Here is a 6,000-nt window from a genome sequence, read left to right on the forward strand (position 1 = left end):
ACAAAATCCAGGCAATGTAAGCATAAAACTTAATTAAATGTTAGCATATACAAAAACTCTGTAATCCACACAGCTTAGTACATGGGTATAATTTAGCATGAATGGATGTTTATTAGCTGGCTAATTTGAACCTAAGTAAAAAAAAAAAAAAAAAAAAAAGACATTAGATGGGCAGAAAAAGATGCAATTTGACTTTTATATTTCTAATCTAGACACATTCCTGGATTCCAAGGCAAAACTGAATTCTTCAGGAACACTTTCGTCCGTATCACTGTGTGAGATACACCAGTCTCTCCTATGTACAGTGATCTGGCTTCTGTAACTGGCTTTTTCTGCAGCTCCCCATCAGAACAACATTGCTAGGCACAAAGCCATGCCTATAGAAAATGCCAAATAGCACAGAACACTGAACTGTGTTTCCACAGCAACATAGGCTACAGCAAGCACTTTAATGCTGCACTTCACTCTTTGTGTACTTCCCTTGTGAAAGGGAAGCTATCACAAAGAAGCAAAATCCAAAGGTATTTTAGGTGTCTAAATACCTAAAATAAACTTCATGTGAACTTCAGGTCTCATTTTTAAGGACCGTGATGGTTTCAGTCCACACTTTATGAAAAGATTGTTTAATGTTCCAGAAAATTGAATGTGGTCAGTGCTCTTCATACACGATTTTCCACCAGAAAGGAACGGCTCACTTTCAAAGGAGGGAGCACCACATCCAAGAGATAAGAATATCACAAACTTTTGTGCCTTGAATTCCAACTGTAAAGTGCACTTTTGGAAGATTTTTGCATGCCTTCTCAAATACAAATGCGCCATAGTGAACATAGTTAACCTTTTCGGCAGGAGGCCAAGGCAGCACAGGGGTGCAAAAGGACAGGAAATACTAAGAAGTTGACGTAGAAATTCTGCCTCGACTTGACCCACCCTGTCGAAGGTGGGATCTTTGATTCCAGGAATTTTGAACAGTTCTTAAAGGAGAAGGTTAAGGTCAATAGAAAAACTGGAACCTGGGGAAACACCGTTCACACTGAACATTAAAAGAACAAACAAACAAACAAAACAAAACAAACACCTCAACTTGACTCCACTACAAGATGAAAATGATCAAGTTGCAACAGGTACCATGACCAGATTCACTGATGTCATTCTCAGCTATTTTAGTCATAAACTTAATAATACTGAGGAGGAAGTTACTGAAACGCTCAAGAAGTTTAATCAGCATGACCTGACTCCTGCTTTGGTGAGGCCTTTCTTAAATTCAGTTCCACCATACAGTTTTATAATGGCAGTCTGACGAGGTGCTTTACACAGAAACCAGAAATATTAGAAGCCACTAACTGCGATGCAGTGAGCCACGTTACTTGTGCATGCATCTGAAGCCAACGTCCGACAACTCAGAAAAGAGGGCTCCGTGTTTTAACACCTGTACGTTGTTGTCTGCGCTGGGATTGATCCCAGTGTTTAAGCACTGTCGGTTATTTATCACTGTAATAACTGCAGTTAGCAAAGCGGTTGACTCAAACTGCTCAGCCAAAGCACAGAGTCGCTGACTGTTTTCTACCGTGGAAGATGTGAAAGCAAAAATCTCTCTTTGCCCCTCTCTGCTTGGCTTCTGTGTCTAATACTGCACGCCTTTAACAAACATCCCATTTCAGGTTCTTACACTATTCAGCTGAAGCAGAAACAAAAGAATTTGCATTAGAAAAAGAAGAAAAAAAGCAAATAGAATGGGTTTGACAAACCATGAAAAGAGAAATGGTTTTCAGAAAAGCATGGAAGCTCTGCTCTGACTCTCTTCCCACCTTCTTTGGGTCTGAGTGCTGCTGCCATTTAAATCAACGGGATTTTTGCCATTGCTTTCACTGGCAGCATAATTGGGCCCCTCCTTCTCTGACAGCTCCTACCTCACCTAATTCAACAGAGGAGCAGGACTAGTTACCATGGTAATGCGATTTGCTTCTTCATCACAGACTCTGGGTCAGGGCTCTTTCGGCATTTCCTTTAACAGGCAGAGTCAGAAATAGCTCATCTCCCTCCAAGCCCCCTTCCCTTTCAGGGCAACCTGTCCCGTCCCTGGGCAGTGCCTCATGCTTTAGACCTCTCATCCCACCCTGGTCAAAATGCAGCATTTGGATCTTGACCATTTAAAAAGACGTTTTGAGACAGATAAAACGGCCCCAACGCTAGTAGTGTTACTGTTGAAACTTAACAAATCTTTGCTAGTAACTAAAGTTAAGCTCTCTCAGAACCTACAACACTAGAAAATTGTGATGTCTGTACACAGAAGGTCTGTAACGTCAAACCTGCCTGTTTTTCTTTCAAGTGCTTTGTCTAAGCGCCTGCTCTACTTTCTTCTTTCTGTGATTCTTGAGAAGATCCTTTATCTACCAGGCCAGTCAGGAAACACAACAGGAAAGGAAAAACATACCAAGAAATAAGTAGGAGAAAGTAAGGAGATAACGGAAAGGGAAATGACAGGAAAAATGAGGAGGGAGACTAGGCAGCAGAAAGGCAAGTGCTCTTTGAGGCCATTTGGTTTGGGTTTGGTTTAATTTTCAGCAAATTTAGAATCTGTTCCTTTTGCTACACTTTGCTCTTAAGTTTGACAGATTTCCTTAAGATACGCAAGGAGGAACCTTTCAGGTGGAAACCCTCCCTAACTGGATGTTTGGGTTAGGGGTATGGTTCTGGTCAGAGTTTAGGGTTAGTGTTACAGATAGGTTTGTTAGGCTTTAGGGAACATTAAGGTTATTGCCCATGAGGTGGAGTTTCAGAGGCCATTAGGGTTAGGGGCCATTAAAGCTAAGGTTCAGCTTTAGATATTTATATTTTTTTATGTAACATATATAATTATATAATATTACTGTATTTCTTGTCATTATGCATTTTTTCTGCCTATATATCAGTAAAAAAAAAAGGGAAAAGAATGTCTGGGGATCATGGGAAAAAAATCTATAAAAGGAGTGAACACAAAAGATGACCTTGCGCAAAAGCTGCACTTTGCGGACAGAAATCTAATAGTAAGCCTTTACAGAATACCATCTAATCATATTGGATGCTAACAGACTGAATAGGTGTCTTGTCTATCACCAACCCATACCTTTTTTAAAGTTATCAATATTCTCTTCAGAGAATATTATTTCCTTGCAACTCCAACATTAGTCACAATATGGCCCCAGAAGAAGTTCCAGTTTTTCTAATTATATTTTCAAAGTGCTGTAGTCTCTTCTTTACAATAAAGAAAGAAAAACAAAAAAACACAAAGGAACCAAAGGAACCAACAACCCAACCATACAACTGTCCTTTGGGATCTCATGGCAGGATTGGTTTTACTGGCTGATGAGTGTTAGTGTGACCGTGCTTAGGTCATGTAATAAGCTTGTTTTAATAAGCTTTATTTTTTTTTTCTTTTCATCCTTTCAAGTCATCTTAAGGTAACATCTCAAACTTTACTAAGTTTTGGTAATGTTTTCATAGTTTTTTTTTTTCTTCCTGTGCTTCTAGGGTTTATTTATTCATAGAGCGTTCCAGTTATATGCAGGATTTAAAGCTGATTATTAGCAAAGAAGGCGCGTGTTAGATCAGACCTTTCCATCCAGAATAATACTGGTTGCATCTTCCGCTGTAGGCCATCTAGTGGTTTAGCTGTTCCAGTGCAAATTCAAGTCATATGCCTCTTGTGCATCTTCTGCGAATTGAATGCGCAGACTCACTGGAAGAAATGACCTCAGCCTACGCCGTGAAACATTCCAGCTTCACTCATTTGCTGTGGCTAAGTGCAAACCAGAATGCAGCTGGCTTGCGCTGGAGGAAAAGGATCAGATCAGGAGCATTCATCTTAAATCTTGTAAGGTTTCTTGCAACCGGATTTATACCTGTGTAAAAGAGCAGGCATGTCAGCAAGCTCCTGTGACCCAGATACTTAGTCATCTGTTTTCTATATAGCATTTTTTTTCACTCTTCCAGTCTTGCAACATGAAGTATTGCCACTTTAATTCAGTAAGAAAGTCACAGGATTTCTCAGTTATATGTAATTAACATCTGCGTATTTTAAATTTTTACTAGTTTTGCACTTTTGTAAACAATTTGTTATGTCAGCAAAAGACTGACCTTTATCAACAGTAAGAAGGTGTTACGGTTTTGCATTCCTGCAATAAAAGCAAGCAAAAGTAAAGCTGTATCAGCACCACAGAATATAACAAAGCTTTTCTTAGCATGCTCAGAGTGGACAACAGTAACATTTGCTCAACTACACATGCATTATGATAGTGTTAGACCCTTAGCTATGATTTCTTTGTTCCTGGGAATGTTTGTGAACGTATCTTGGTAATTACTGCCTTAAACACACCTCTGAGCTTGGCCTCAGGGGGATGAAACACTGAAAAGCTCTCCCTGTTCCCATACAAGACACATTTGACACCTTTCCAAACTCTTGGAGACCCAGACAACAATCATGCAATAGTACTGACTTCTGTAAACAAAAAACTACCTTATGGATCGAAGTTGCCATTACAGTAAGCTTTTATATTAAAAAAAAAAAAAAGGAGAAACCTCCTGTAACTATTTAGATGACAAACGGCAGCTGACAATCACCTTGGAGAAAGAGTTATAGGAATGCAGTGGTGTTAAGTTTTTTCATTCCACCGATATTTTCATGCTGTTTAAGGAAGAGATGCTTCCAAGAAGGTAATTTGAATTTTTCCCCTAATTCGTTCTAAGATCTTACCACAGCACTTATGTATTTATAATTTTTTAGTATGAATGCTGGCAAAGAAGTCTGTTCCAGTCTACATTTGAAAGACATGTAGCCAAAAAAAAAAAAAAGATTCAAAGAGAGCCTTTTCCTTAGGGCTAAATTATGTTTGCTGTTTTTAGGGAAGTATGACAGTGATGTAGCAAAATGAACCACTACCTACCACTTAACTACACTTTAACATGCTGACTTCGAATAAATCGGCCCACTCCATTGCAAATAACAGGAGCAACAGTAAGACCAGTGACAGCCGAGCATGAGAACAAGGTCATTGCATTTCTGAACTTGACTCAGGATGTATTGAAGGTTTATGAAGGTACAGGGTTAATAGGGAGATGTACTAGGATATTTTCTCTCTCTCCCAAGACAAGTAAAGAAGCAAAGCTATCAGGAAATAAGAATGAATGTCCTCAACTGTGAAAAACAAAAACCAAAAGGAGCATGAGCAAGGTGACAGCAGAATGAGTTACTGGAAAGCCCCAAGAAAATGTGATAGTCAGTATATTCTTAAGTTGCTTGCAAAATCGGGGAAGCAGCAATGTAACATGGCTTCTAAGGTATTAAAGCTAGATAGACCTGTAATGTTTTATAGTTGGCTTACAAAGGAGACACAGTATTAAATGACAAGGAAAACTGCACACTAATACAGGAAGAAAATACCACCACCAAGGCCGTCACAATTGTGCTATTTACTACTACTTAGAAAATATACTGAAGTAATTTTTATGTTTCTAATAACATCTTGAAGGGGTGAAAAAACCATGACATAGACCAAAAGGAGCCTCCAAACAGCTGCTTTCTATCAGTACAAAATAATAACATACAAACAACCAATGCTCAGAGAATCTGATTCATCAGAAAACGCAGGACTGGTTAGCCCAGCATCTCAGTACCGAAGTATCTGGATGAAGATTTAGACACTTAACTCGTCCAGTAATTCTTTCATTCCTCGTAACTAGAACTGTGAAAGCTAACACACATTATATAGAGCATAGAAACGTAAAGTAATACAATTGCAAAATATCTAGGTCATTTAAATGCTTTAGCACCAGACATCTTAATTTTTAAGCTTTGCACCACTTAAACATAAATTACCAATTCCATTTTTAAAATTTATTATTACTATTATTTTACCTTCAAGCCACCAGCTAGCAAGATGAGCATTTTCCAAAGTAACTTAAAAACACACCGTGAGCTTTGCTACTTCAGCACTCTCATGCTAAGCAGCCTTCTACCCACCATAC

Source organism: Anser brachyrhynchus (genome assembly GCF_964034855.1).
Source record: "Anser brachyrhynchus genome assembly, chromosome: 28".
NCBI classification, from domain to species: Eukaryota; Metazoa; Chordata; class Aves; order Anseriformes; family Anatidae; genus Anser; species Anser brachyrhynchus.